The following is a 15,466-nucleotide window of genomic DNA, read 5'->3' as shown; positions in this document are numbered from 1 at the left end:
TTCTCAGCTACTTCTCTGTTGTATTGTTTGCACAACCCCGGGGCATAAAAAGGTTTTTTTCACACCCAGCAACAAGATGTTCAACTGTTTCAAATTCTTTTTAACAGAACCTGCATATCCATGTTTCTCCCACATGTTCAAGGCCGCCACTATTAACCTTTCATCTCTTGGTTTCAATTCACCTTTTCTTAACTATTCTTGTGCCAACTGTTGGTCAACATGAAGTTGTTCTAGGAGATCTCTGCACCTGTTGGTCAGCATAAAGTTGTTCTAGGAGATCTCTGTACCCATTGGTCAACATGACATTGTCCTAGGAGATCTCTGTACCTGTTGGTCAACATGAAGTTGTCCTAGGAGATCTCTGTACCTACTGGTCAACATGAAGTTGTTCTAGGAGATCTCTGTACCTGCTATTTATGGATTTTCCACATTTTTTTCTCATCTGATGCTTCTCCTTATATTATTTCATTGGTCTTAGCACATTCACTTGCTGTCTGATTTATGTCTACTTCTGATATGATTGTCATTCCCACTTCACACAAAAATGCTTATGTTAAATTAAGCAAGGATAGCATCCTAGACTTCTATTCCTCATGTGTTGAAACTTTCACTATGTTTAGATCTGGGTGTGGTCATGCATACATACACACACACACACACATACACACACACACACACACACACACACACACACACACACACACACACACACATATATATATACTCTTCCATGTTCCATGATTGCAGATCTATACATGTTATCAATTTCAAGAAGGCCTATACCTCCTTCAGAGTGAGGAATATATGATCTTGGTATACACTGATTTTTATATATAATTTGATAGACATAAAGCATTTTTCTTGTTTTCCTGTCTGACTGATCCAGTACTTTTTGTGGACAGTCAAATGACCCAAAAAGTATAAGTCAGAACAGGAACAACAAATTGGTTTAAAGCTTGGACTTTATTCATAGATGTCAAGGCAGTTTCCAGCATTAGTTTTAGTCTCCTGAAGTATTACAATTTATGCTTGTTTTATTGCTGATCCTTCATCTGTTCTCAAATATTATACACTCTTTCTTGCTCAGGTTGTTTTATATCACATTTCTGTTCCTGAGTAATATTTTTTGATGCTGCAGCTTTCCTGTTTTAAATGTTGCTTTCGCACATTTGTGTATCTGAGAAAGTTTTAATCTTTTGTAGTTGTGCTTTTCACTCCTTATCTGACAAATCACCTGCACTGTGGCTTTAAATGTTATATTGTGATCAGTGTACTATTGCTGTAAACAAACTAAACAAACAAACTAAATAAATTATACAATTTTAAGTTAACCACAAAAAGTAAATGAGAGGTCTTTAAAAAAGTCTGGTTTTTGGGAGCCAAATTGTAACCATAGCCTAATCTAAGTAAACAGGTTAATGGGTTAAGGACAACACAAAACAGCTGTAGTGACAAATAATCACCCTGGAATATCTCTCTTTGAATTTTCATCCCTGGAATAATAATTTGACTTGGTTATGGCTCAGCTGTAAAGTGGTTTATCACTGTTTCCTGGTCACTGTAATACAATTGATTAATGTAGGGTGCATCTTAATACATCTCTGTCAGCATTTCTTTACAGATGAATGTGGGATGTTGTCAAATGCTTTTTTTGTAATCTATCCATGCTATACTTAGATTCTTCCCCGCTTTACAATTCTCTATTATAGCTTGATTTATCAACACATGATCCGTTGTTCCATATGACTTTTTTGTTAGCCCTTTGTTCTATTGCCATAACTGAGATTTTTTCTAAATGACTATAAAGTCCATCTGAATGAATTCCAGTATATAACCTGTATATTGCCAGGAGTCAAGTTATTGGTCTATAGTTCACTGTTAAGGAGGAGTATCATTTTTCCTGTTGATAACCAGGTTGGTGTCTGTGTGGTAAGCGCATATATGTAATTGTTACTCAGGGCTAAATCTTTATCTAAAGATGTTAATATGTTTAGCCTGAATCTATGCCTGGGGTTTCCAGGTAGGAGCTTTTCTTAAGTTTGTCACAATTTCTCTGGCTGTTATTTCATCCTATTTCTACATGTACGAGTTTAATTTCTCCAAGTCTTTTGAGTTTCTAATACCATGATGGGGATGGACCCCATTCCTAAGTAAGGGTACAATTAAAGTTCATGAAATTAGTATTGTTTCTGTCCTTGATGTTAACCAAAAGTGCTCTTCTCAGCACCTGCAATGTGCCCAGAATTAAATCCTTCTGTAATTCATATGGAGTTAGAGTTACATGTATTGGTGGCACTTCTAAGTATTTTTTTTTTTATTTAGGCCTGTTGCTCCAACTACAATTGGAACTCTCTGGGTATCTTTCTTCCACCCTGCTCTCATTTCTGCATGCTTATCCTGGTATTTTATGCCTTTGTGTCAGTCTGTACATAAAACACTATAATCACAGTGTGTAGCAATTTCAATGGTCAATGCTACTTTTGTCTTTTTTTTGTGGGCTACTATATCAGGTTTTCTTGCATGTGTTTTTGAACTGTTGGTAATGGGTAATCCTATGTGATATAAACTTCATCATTCTCTATAATGCTTTGCAGTTCATGTTTCCAGTGCTTCTCAGCCACTTCTATATTGTAGTGTTTGCTCAATCCCCAGTGCAACAGTCTTTCCACATTATCGTGCCTTCCAGTATATGCCCTCTGCCATGAGTGTATCACTTCCAGCAACAAGATGTGTGACTATTCCCGATTCTTTTATACATAACCTGCATTTCTCTGTTTCTCCCTCATCTTTAGTGGACATGCACATAGTCCATAATCCTGGGCTGCAGTTATTAGCCTTTCATCTTTTAGTTTCAGTTCTCCTCTCCTTAACCATTCTTGCATCAAATCTTTGCCAACATGATGTTGTTCCAGGAGATCTCTGTACTTACCGCTGTATTTATGGGTTTTCCAAATTTCTTTCCTTCTCATCTGATTCTTTCCCATGCATTCTTTCTTTTGTTTTTTGGCACATTCAGTTGCTGTCTGTTTTTGTATACTTCTGGTTTGATTTCCATTTCCACTTCACACAGAACAGCTTATGTTTAATGAATCAAGGATGTCATCTTAGACTTCTTTTCCTCATGTTTGAAAACTTCACGTGTATGGATCTGTTGAGGTCAGCAGATGTGTATGCAGTCCCACAATTACAGATATACATGTAATCAATTTCAAGGAAGCCTATACCTCCTTGAGAGCGAGGACTACATGATCTTGTTCTACATTGATTTTTTTCAGATCATTTGATAAGTGTGAAGCATTTTTCTTGTTTTACTGTCCGACTGATCCAGTACATATTGGGGCTAGTTAATCACCCCAAAACTCTAAGTCAGAGCAGGGAGACTAAACTGGTTTATAAGTTTGACGTTATTCCTAGATGTCAAGACAGTTTTCAATACTAATTTTAGTCTTAAGTACTTTTACTAAGTTTTATTCTCATTTAATCATGTTTTATTTAAGATCCTTCATCTATTCCCAGATATTTATAAACTTCCACTTACTCAGGTTCTTTTATATCACATCCCTGTCCCAGATTAATGTATTCTTGGTGCTGCAGCTTGCAAGTTTTAAATGTTGCTTTTACACATTTATCAAGAAGTCTGTCATGGGGGATTCCCCATGTGGATTGAAGTCCTCCCCCTTGAAGTAATATTTTGCTCCTCTTCTTGACTGGGACCTGTCCAAAAAAGGATGAAGCTGCTGAACATTTTTATATGCTATAATATCCTGGCTGTCCCTCCTTCTGTCCCATATAGAATTGGAATGGATAGGAGCAAATTCACCGGCAATATACTCATGTGCAGTCATGCTGCAAGTGCGTGTGTGTGTGTGTGGGGGGGGGGGGCTGAATCAGATGGATGTGCCTCAGAGCTGTATTATGCACCATCATCATCCGTGCAGACAACGTAGCCTGAGGCTGGAAACTGTCAAGGTCAATATCAAGGCTGAGAACAAAGTCAGCCCTGCTCACAAGCCCATGGCAGCAACACCAAGTATCAAGGTTGAAACACCATTTAACCATAAGACTGATTTTGAACAGTTTTACCCCTGAAGTATGCAGGCCTGATGTCTGTGAACTGACTTTTGAGACCAAGTGAATGGGTCCCGAGAAATCAGACCCTCACCCTGTGGCTGAGAGATCCCAAGACTGAGGAGATCAGAGCCATCACCATCAATGCTGTTGAATTTGTCAATTCAGAGGAGATGAACCTCAAAGACAAAAATAATGTTGAGTCTGGTTAACCTGCTGGAACTGACTCTGTCAGCAAAGCCTGAAATCTCAGCCTTAGTCAATGAGTTTGCCATGGAGGAAGGTGCCCCATATGATCTGGTTAACAAATAGGCCTTGACCAAACTATAAAAATGACAAAAACATATACAGAGTATCTCTTGAATTGCTTGTGGATGGAATGGTATCTGTCGCACACTTTCATGATGTCTACATCCAAAATGCTAAGATGTGATTGAATTACCCATGAGGAGGAAAGCCTAGGCAAGGACAAAAATCTGATGAACATCATTATCTGAGAATTATGACATACATTTTATTCTCTACGTTAATGCAGAGCTAGTCCAGTAATAAATTTGCCTGGTATAGTGGCTACACATATTGCACTGGATGTCTCAGTCTTTGGGTGCTTGAAACTCTCCTTATACTGAATTCTGTGTCCCAAGACTATAGTCTGAATATTAGAATGAAGGTCCCATTCCCTGCCCTCTCACCTTCTGTTGTGAGTAGTAGAATGAAGATCCTATTCCCTGTCCTCTCACCTTCTGTTGTCTGTAGTAGAATGAAGGTCCCATTCCCTGTCCTCTTACCTTCTGTTGTCTGTAGTAGAATGAAGGTCCCATTCCCTGTCCTCTCACCCTGTATTGTGACTAGCAGAATGATGGTCCTGTTCCCTGTCTTATCATCTTCTGTTGTGGTCTCTGTGTCTGCGTTTAAGCTTCTTTCTCTTCTTATCCTGTGTTCTTTCCCATTTACCATCAGCTAGATGCTTTGCTTTTAACCTGCCAGGGATGAATAAGTCATCATGGCGGGGTCAGCTCGAATGAAGCTGTCAAGTTAGGTACTTGACCGGAGGTCTTGCAATTTTTTTTCCTGTCTAGTTAATGCAAGCCTATTTTTGTTCTTACTGTAGTGCTATTGCTGTAGCATCACAAATGTTGATGTATGTACTAAAGTATTTCTCTCCAAGCCAAACAGCATAAAATGTACTGGCCATGGAGTGGGATCTTTTCCTTGCATTTGAATTGTTTCTAATCCATGTAGCTCCTGTTTTTCCTTCTGCCAACAAACAAACCACACTGTTCCAACAAAAACAGTATGCAGACCTTCACAGTTACAAAAAGCATCATTCTAAGCAAAACACTACACTTTTACAGTTAAACACAGACAAGGGATTATCTTCACTATATTACAATACCAAATATGACACATTTTGATGCCAAAATAGCTAAAGTTTGTATACTTATAAGTCAGGTACACAAAGGAGGCAGAAAAAAAATACTTCTCTACTAAGAAAGATTAACAAGTGAAAAACATCTGTAAGCATGTTTGACATGGCAAAATGTGAATGGAAGGGGACAAATCACCCATCCACTTCTAAGTGAAGACATACATACATATTTACATCAGTTATACAGAGACATATTACATGTATAAATAAATAAAGATAGGAATGAACTGACCTGGTAAAAGGAATTGATGATAAAATACTGCACCAACATTTTGAAACCTAAACTCTCACTAACAGCTGAGAAATTCTATCCAAAAATAACAAGTTCTATCTGAGGCTGTTTTCCGCTCTGAACTATAGGCACAGCAAATGAAATGTGGAGAACTAAGGGTAAAGCAAAGCACTCTGATTACAAAGAAGGAATTTATAGCATTCAGAAATTTACTCTGTAAAGATGTTAGGACAAAGACAATCCAAGACGCTCCTAAATCCAGCCTGTCAGTCAAGATGCATCGGTTCACTTCCGATCTACTTTTCAATACTCTTTCAGGTGAATGCTTAGTGACAGAATCAGGTGTTATATTCCAAACTAAAGGTGAAATACGGTAAAATGCTTTCCAAACTGTATTTAAATATATGGGTCACTTGCAGTACATAAATAAAGGAGAACAGACATTTTGCATTGTTTAAAGAAAATCATTTAGTTTCTTTTCATCCAATTGAATACAAGACTGAACGGTAAGAAATACCATACATCCATTCCAAGATGGCAGGCATCCAGTAAACACCCTCTCCACGAAGCTCCTAAAGAAAAACAATTTAACTGCATCAATAGCCAATATTTCAGCAAGACGAGGCAACTAATCTCAAGATAATTAAATTTGCAACAGTATCTGTACAAAAAACGTTTTTTTCTCTCAACACCAATTGAGGTAAATAGCTTTAATTGAACGCTGGACAGCTCTGAGACTCCTGAACTTGTGTAAAACAGGCCACAAAGCTACTACGCAACACTTGAACAAGAGAAACAGTGACCGGGCATCGGAACATCAGAGGATGTCTAAAGAACCAGAAACTGATACAATGGACATGCAGACCACAAAGACAAAACTATCAGCAATTACTTCCCCTGAAAAGGAAACGCTGTCCAAGAGACAGAGAATGTCAAAACAACACCAGTAATCAGTTAAACCCAATCCAAAGCCCGAAACCAACATCCAAATAGAGAACATTAAGCAAGCACTTCTGCCACTCCAGACAACAGTACAAAAATTCTCTGAGCAGCTAACAAGCTTCGGTAGTACTATCAACCAAACAGCAGAGCGGATGGAGAAAGTTGACACTAACACACTTGAAAATGAATTTCAGATCGGGAAACTCAAAGAGGAACTTTGTGCCAGAAACACGGCAATTACAGAGATCCAACAAAGACTTTTAGATTTAGAGGCTAGAAGTCAACGAAACAATGTCTTACGCAGAGAAGTTCCCAAAAAATATGATAATACCCAACTCATGTCAGTCACTAAACAAATATTTGCCAAGTTGCTTCACTTAGCTGAAAATACTAATGAAATTGTGGTCGAAAGAGTACACAGAGCCTTGCGCAAAAAACAGGAATACAATACCCCAGATATATAATAAACTCCTGAACTATCAAGACACAAAGAAAATACCCTCAGCTTCTAAACAAAAGCAACTAATATGGAACAGACGTAAAATCACTTTAGCACAAGACCTCCCCTTAGAAATCAAAGAGAAATGGCCAATTCTCTCACCTTATTGTGTTGAACTTATCAAACGGAAAACGGAAAATAAAATTTCAGATGCACTCCCCAAACACTCTCATCATATATAAAACAATGACAAAAGAATATCTGTAAACTCACCAAATGAAGTGAAGGCAGCATTCATCAAATAATTTTGCAAAGCACCAGAAGTTTAAAGATCAGCTAATATGCCAAAATCCATTACATTAGATGGACTATATTGCTATTACCCTAAATACTTCATAAGTGAAATGATCAAAATCTCAGATCTTTATTCCTTGCTAAACCGAAAGTACACCTAATAATATAATTTAGCCACAGAGGAATGGTAGCTTCAGTCACTGTACACAGCAGAAACAAGGAAAAGTGACAACTTCCTGGATCATCCTCAAAGTTTCTTGGGCACACACACTACCATCCCACTGAAGCAACAAGATTTGAATGTAACAACCTCCGGACGCTACCATCCCTATCGTCTTATAAGGCAATAGCAACTGGAAACTATCTCTGATAAAATGCCAACCCTCATTGTATTCCTTTGTTAAACGTACCGAGTCTTATCTCAAGCCGCTTATGCTTTCTACATACATATGCAGCTGTAAGGTCGAACCACTGATCATTGACAAGGGGGGAACGAAAGGAAGAGAGGAGGAAAGAAGGAAGAAATGGATATAAAAGGGCATAAAAAATTAAAAAAGAGTAAAATAATGAAGAATCTTCATAACAAACTAGAAGTAAGTACCATATGTGAATGCAAGAATTGATATTCTTATTTTACTCAGCTTATCCAGCATGAACATGTAGACAGAACTCTTATAGATAACCCTTCCTTATCCTGGTTAAAATCATTATGAACTCTAACAATTTTTTTCTTCGACCACAGTTTATAGCACTTGAACTTTTATAATGATGTGTTACTTCTATAATATAGTGAATGTAGTAGCTAGAGTAAAGCTCTGAGTCACATGATAAAAAGTGAAGATAGACTGGTACTGTGGTCTAAATTTCTTATTACATGAGTAAAGGAAAGAACTGACAATTTTTATTATTTTACCATCCAGTGTTTTGGTGTGTTTCCTTTTCTTTTCTATTAATGCAAAGCTTTCGATATGTCACTTTGCTATAACCAGGATTATGTAAATATGATGGGGGTGAAGGGAATGCTCTAAAAGAACAAATGTACATGTGTTATTAAACTAATGATTAATACAAATACCTCACATGATATGGGGCAACTGCTCATATATTAAAGTTTAATCCTTTATTAATCCTAATTATCTATTCAGTAAAGTTTTGTTTTTCTCAAACTGTAACTATTTTATGGCGTGGGGAACTGTAAGTAATGAGAAGAATTTTAAATCTGCGGAACACCTCCGTAATTTGAATACACTTAGCTGTTCCTGATATGCTTGTTATATATCACAACAGTCATCTTGAAGATGTCTCAAAGTTACCTGTAATAGATAGAGACTGCTGTCACTATAATTTAAATTATGATTGCATTATAACTCATCACGCACCTACTACCAAACCTTAACCCAAGGGAGAGAACTAAGCTAACCAAACTCAGAGTAAAGCTTTTAGAATGTAATTCTTGATAGACTACTAAATCCTATCTATCATATATCCTGATATTTATTTTCCATTTCAGGTAATACAGATAAATAAACTTGGATAATATCAGTTGTTAACTCTAACTACTGCAACTATTATTTCCATGAGATAATGCAAAGTAAACATACTCTGTTCTATTCTGGCAACATATTCAAATAGGAGATGAGTGGATCTTAATTAGGGTACAGGGTGATGTATCGTAGAATAGATATACTGATGTATTATAGTTTTAGACAGGTTGGGAAGTTTGTTCGTGCAAACTTAAACTTTAGAGGTTTTATTTCAACTTTAGCTAACAGAATCTCAAGCTTACTGTATCCTATGGCCTTTTACTTTCAAACCCTTCCGGAAATGGGAGTTAAGTGGTTAGGCACAGGGTTAGTTCAGGAAGGATTATATGTTGGTAAATTAGATTATAATTTGGAAATTAATAGAAAATGGAAAATCTGGGAACTTAATTATCAAAACCCCTTCAAGATAAAAAATGAAATGGTAGTCAAGATTGCGATAAGAAGCTGGTTACATATATGGTGTCAGATCAAAAATATAGATTATCCTAATAAAGAAGGTTGATATGCACACATGCTATAAATATAAAAACAAGAATAGAATGCAGATCCCAACTATAGACCCAGAGACAAAAAGCTTGGTGCCCAGACCCCATCAAAATAAGTCAAATGTGGACAGTTAATTTGTGGAATGTGAGAGGCTTGCAAGATAAGAAAAAGAGGAAACTACTGATGCTTTTAACATTTCAATCAAAAGCTAATAGCTTGTTCTTCCAAGAAATCCATTTAATAGAATATGACTGGAAGGGGGACATAAATAGGAAGTGGGTCAAAGCCATCATAGCTCAAATCCAAAGGAGTTGCCATCATAGTCAATAAAGCATTCACAGACCCTATAATCGACTTTAAGTCTGATACAAACAGCAGATGGTGTTACTTCACAAGATTAAATCCCAAACTATCAAAGCCAGTCTTATTTCTTAACATATATAGCCCATGCTGGAAACAACAAAACTTTATCTCTGAAATTCACAACCTAGTAAGCAAATTCGCAGATCATTTTTTCATAATGGGGAATGAAATACAGTGATAAATCCTCACATTGATTGCTCAAATAAATCAAGCAAGCACAATCGCCAATCATCTCTAGACTTAACAGACCTGATATCAGACTTCTTCCTACAGGACCATATCTCCTTTGGAGAAAACTCACAGAACAACATTTATTATACCTACTACTCTAAATGCCATAACTCATGGACCAGACTAGACTTTTTCTTAATCTCTGAGGAATTTGCAAGAGGGACACTAAGATACTCTAGTGAACCTAGATATTTATCGAACCATTCAAAAATTATGATAGACATTAATTGGACAGACTCATTCTCTATATTCAGACACCAAATTTGCAACTGGTCCCTAAATAACAACATTCTTCTTAAATCTGAGGTTATTAAAAACATCTCTGATGTCCTAGTAGAGCTAGATACTAACCTAAACAATACTAATATCCCCCCTGATATTCAATGGATGGCATGTAAAGCAACAATCAGAGGCTTCCTGATTCAAAAGGCATCTTACTTCCAGAAAATGAGGAAACAAAAGAGTCCCACCTAATTAAGGAACTTAAAGACCTGGATACTGGAAAGGAAATTACAAATAACCCAAGATCATGACTTTGGAAAGCAAATAAGCAAATTACAAAAATAATTGTTTGACTTGCACCAACAAAATTACTCAATACAAGAATGAGAATATAGGTTAGGTTATAGGTTACTACTATTAGGCTAGCTGCCCTTGTCGGCCATTTTAAGCCCAGACAATTACCCCATGTGAGAATCAAACCCTGCACCTTGTGTCGATAAGGTAAACAACTTAACCATTAGGCCACCCTCCCATTTACATATATATATATATTGCCAAATATTATGAATGGGCACAAGTCCCATCTAAAACGCTTGCAAGATTAATATATAATAAGCAAGAAGCTTCTAGAATAACTCTTTTATAATATCAGGATAGAACATTCAAAAAGATGAACAAATTATAGAAATATTTAAAGAAATTTATACAGAAATCTATAATATGAACACTCAGCAAACCTCTAAGTCTGAAGCAAATAACTTTTTAAAAAATCTTGAATTCCCCAAAATTACATCTACCCAAGCAAATATTCTATCAGACCCATTTAAACAACAAGAAATAATTGAGGTAATTAATAACTTAAAGTCAGGCAAAGCACCAGGCCCTGATGGATTTACATCAAAATTATATAAGACATTTACTCAGAAGATTTCCTCAATACTCTTAAGGGTATTTAACTACATTAGAACAAATAGGATAAATGGTCCCCACTTAAATATTTCCACCACAATATTGATTCCAAAAAGTAAAACTGACAGAGCCAATCCCCATAACTATAGACCTATTGCCCTGATGAACGTAGATGTCAAAATACTAGCCTCCCCTACTTGCAGAAAGATTAAAGAAGGTCATGCCCCCTATCATCTCTCAAGAACAATCTGGATTCATGACTAACAGGCACACATGGGATAATACACTAACCTGAGACTCTATGATACAACTGACTAAGAAAGAGAAAAGTCCTAGATATACGTTAGTCCTAGACGCATGCAAAGCTTTTGACAGTGCAAGCTGGAATTTTATATTTACAACCCTATCCTGTTTTGATATTCCAAAAGATTTCATAAACCTTATAGAAACCTTATATAACCATTCGCATACATATTTATATGTAAACAGAACTCTGTCAAGTCCAATAAAAATAACCAATGGAAGAAGACAAGGATGCCCACTCTCTCCACTTTTATTTAACCTTTACATTGAACCCTTCTTCCTTTACATATCACAGAGAACCTTCTACTCAATCCCAAAAATATTTAACTTTAAAATAAATCTGTCTGCATTGGCTGATGACTTAATATTTACTTTGAACCCCCCACTACAGATCTTGGGAAAATGATGACATCAGTAAATAAATACGCACAAATCTCTAATTATCAAATCAATCAGAAAAAATTGCATATATTCCCCATCAATCCCTCAAACCATAAAGAAGGTCTATTTACAGACTCCCCTTTCAAAACAATTTATTCCACTAAATATCTTGGGATAAACTATGAACATAATAATTTATCTGTGCTTCAAAATAATGTACTTAAAACATGGAATAGCGTCATGCAAGATCTTGACAGATGGAAATTATTAAAACTATCTATAACATCAAAAGCGGCAATCATTAAAATGAATGTCTTACCAAAATTATTATATGACTTTAATGCTACAGTGATGAGGATACCAAACCACTTTTTTCATAAAATAAATAAGGATCTCTCCATATTCATATGGTATACTAAATCAGTTCGAATTAAATATTCAAAATTAATGTGCCCCAAGGAAAAAGGGGGTCTAGAACTTTCAGATCTACTGCTTTTCTATAAAATTACTAATGCGCTCAGACTTACATTAATATATAACTTTTCAAAACATAGTGAACATTGGTCACCATTGTGGGTAAAAATCTGGCACCAGCATATAATTTACTGTAAAGTCAACCCTAAAGCCATACCTTTCATTACTCCAAATAATATTAGGAACCTTAGTCTAAATGATAACTTAATAACCAGTGTAAAGAACTTTTAAGAATGGTTGCCTTATCCCTTCTTCAACCACTCCATTTGAATCCAAATATCAACCTAAATAATAAGATGTTAAATCTACTGGAATACCCATTAATCAAGGACTGCACAGTTTGGGACACATACAAACATCAAAATAAAACATTACAAGACCTACGAGAAGCTATAAAAGTTAACAAAAAATATATCATGATCTTAAGACAGATTAGGCAGATGTTTCCAGCAATAATTTTGGAATCCTTTGTTAATGAGAAAAATCTGATGAGGCTCTCGGAAATTTTTGAATCCCTTGCAAGCAAAAAGAAAACAATCTCAAATGCATACAAACTTGTTAGATCTTTCATTTATGAGGACACATTACTTTTCTCTAACTACTGGGATAATAGGGGAAATATATTTTTAAAAGAGCAGAAACCTAGAGCTATAAATTCCACCATCAACTATTCTCCTTTTAAAAAAATAATAGGTACACACTTAATTAATAACAATATGCATTACACACCTATGATTTTAAATAAATTTAACCCCAAAACATCTCTGGCATGTAAATGTTGTCCTTACCCACAGGCAGATCTCCTGCATGTTCTATGGTTTTGTAAGTACTCACGGAACCTATGGGACTCGCTGAAGGTACGACTAGAAAAGATGGGGTATCACAAATCAACTCTATGTTGGGAACTAGCAATTCTTCATGTCACAGATTTAAAACTCACCAAGCTACAAATGCATACTTTAGTCACTATATGCTCACTTATTAAATTATACATAACCAAAAACTAGTTAGATCGCACCAAGGTATCCAGGAGGGGTTTCTGAGCTATGGCTACAACCTACATATCATCTCAAAAAATAATTATAATTAATCCTTAGAAACTTATCTACTACCAGAAACTGTGGGATTTACTTTTCGAAAAGATTCTGCTTATTTGATAAGTTTAAATCTACATCACACAAATTCTGACTACTGGACAATGACTACTGTGTAGGGACCATTTTCGTGACATCGACATGGAATTAACAAATGAACAGTGTATATCTTAATTTTGTTTCATGCTTAGAGCCCAGAATTATATATGACGAATGGCTTATTTGTTTATACCTCAATCTCTCAGATTTAACTTAGCAGCATTATTGTATATAATGTACATAGTTGGTAATTAGTCTGACTCTGTACTGAGGAGAATTTGGTTTTACAATATTTGAAAACCTGTTGCATTCAGCAATATGCCTAACATTATGTAAACCTATGTCTACTGTGAATGTTTGATGCACAAATCAATAAAACGTTATTAAAAAAAAAGAAATACCACACAGGGCATATGAAATCGAACTAAAGCAGCAGCCTGTGGCAATGTTGACAGCAGTGCCTACACGCTCCCCATCATGAATCAGATGTATACCTGTCCATGATAGCATAACCTTCACCTTGAAAATGGACTTTGTCTACAAGGCCCACTCAAATCAAAAAATAAAACTAAATAGCAAACAAATAAATACATAATGAATAAATATCATCACCATTCATTGCCGATAGCTAAGAAAAACACAATTGTTAGGGACTGCAGAGCCCTTGGTTCTTAAAACACATTCTAATAGTGGAATAAGCAGTAAAGCATTTGTTGAAAGGCCATGGGTACTTTACGACTATATGTCGCAGCTCCAGCTCTTTACCTACAAGTAAATCAGACATCTAAAGTGAGAAATCATGTCAGTACCTTGAAACACTACAGAAAGAAACTCCAGGCTCAAAAAAGTTCACCAAAATCTAAACTAAAGAAGCATGCTTTTCTTTTTAGCAGCTTTAGTTATATCAAAACAAAATTAACCCACCAACCACAGGGGGGAAGTTCTTTGGTAGCTGCGCAGTTAACAGAACTGAAATCCTTTTAGAAAAGTTGAAGGACTTCATGTGTACACTGTGCATTTTGACTTTTCACTGAAGTACTACAGGTTACTTACAAAATTGAAGAACATGACATGCCTGGACAGGAACGCCAAAGATCCATCGCCCTGTAAGCCTGACTAGCCTGGTCTGCAAGACTATGGAGCGCATCATCATGGAACTCATTAACAGAGACACTGGGAACCTCCAATCACTGGACCCTACCCAATTTGGCTTTAAGAGAAGATCATGCCTCCTAAACCTAGTAGATTTTTTCGAGACAGTTACCAAGGTTCTAGACGAAGGAAAGGTGGTCCACACAACCTACGTAGACCTCACAAAGGCCTTCAACACAATTTCTCATTCTGGTATTATAGACAAGCTCACCAGCCTGAACATAAACCCCTATGTCACAAGATGGGTTGCCAACTGGCTCATGGATTGAACCCACACGGTAGGAGTTGCAGGCTCTAGCTCCGACTCCAAACCGGTTAAAAGTGGCATCCCCCAGGGCTCAGTCTTGGGACACCTCCTGTTCAGTACATACTTCTCAGAGGTACAGGCAAACACAGGAGGGCTATGGCTAACCAAGTTCACAGACGACTGCAAACTAGGGGCCATAACTGACTCTCTGGCTGACACAGACATCCTCCAAAAAGGTCTAACTGAGGCGGATACCTGGTGTCAAAATCATGGCCTCAAGCTAAATGCCAAAAAGTGCATAGTCATCCCCTTTGGAAAAAATAAAGTACTCATGAACTACCACATAGGTGGTAGTCCCCTCAATACAGAAGATGTAATAAGGGATCTGGTGACCCAAATGGATAGTAATCTCTCCTTTGATAATCACATTGCCAAAGTGGTTAGAAAATCCTTCTATGTGGCCCATCTAATCACAAAAGGGTTCGTATCTAGAACAAAAGAGGTTATTGTGCCCCTCTATTCATCACTCATCAGACCCATCATAGAGTACAACGTCCAATTTGGGATGTACCTTACAAGACACCTGCTGGAAAGACCATGGAAGTACTTCACCAAAA

Source organism: Protopterus annectens, chromosome 1.part1, assembly GCF_019279795.1.
Source record: "Protopterus annectens isolate FY-2018-M chromosome 1.part1, PAN1.0, whole genome shotgun sequence".
Taxonomy (NCBI): domain Eukaryota; kingdom Metazoa; phylum Chordata; order Ceratodontiformes; family Protopteridae; genus Protopterus; species Protopterus annectens.
Note: the sequence above shows the minus strand (reverse complement) of the source record.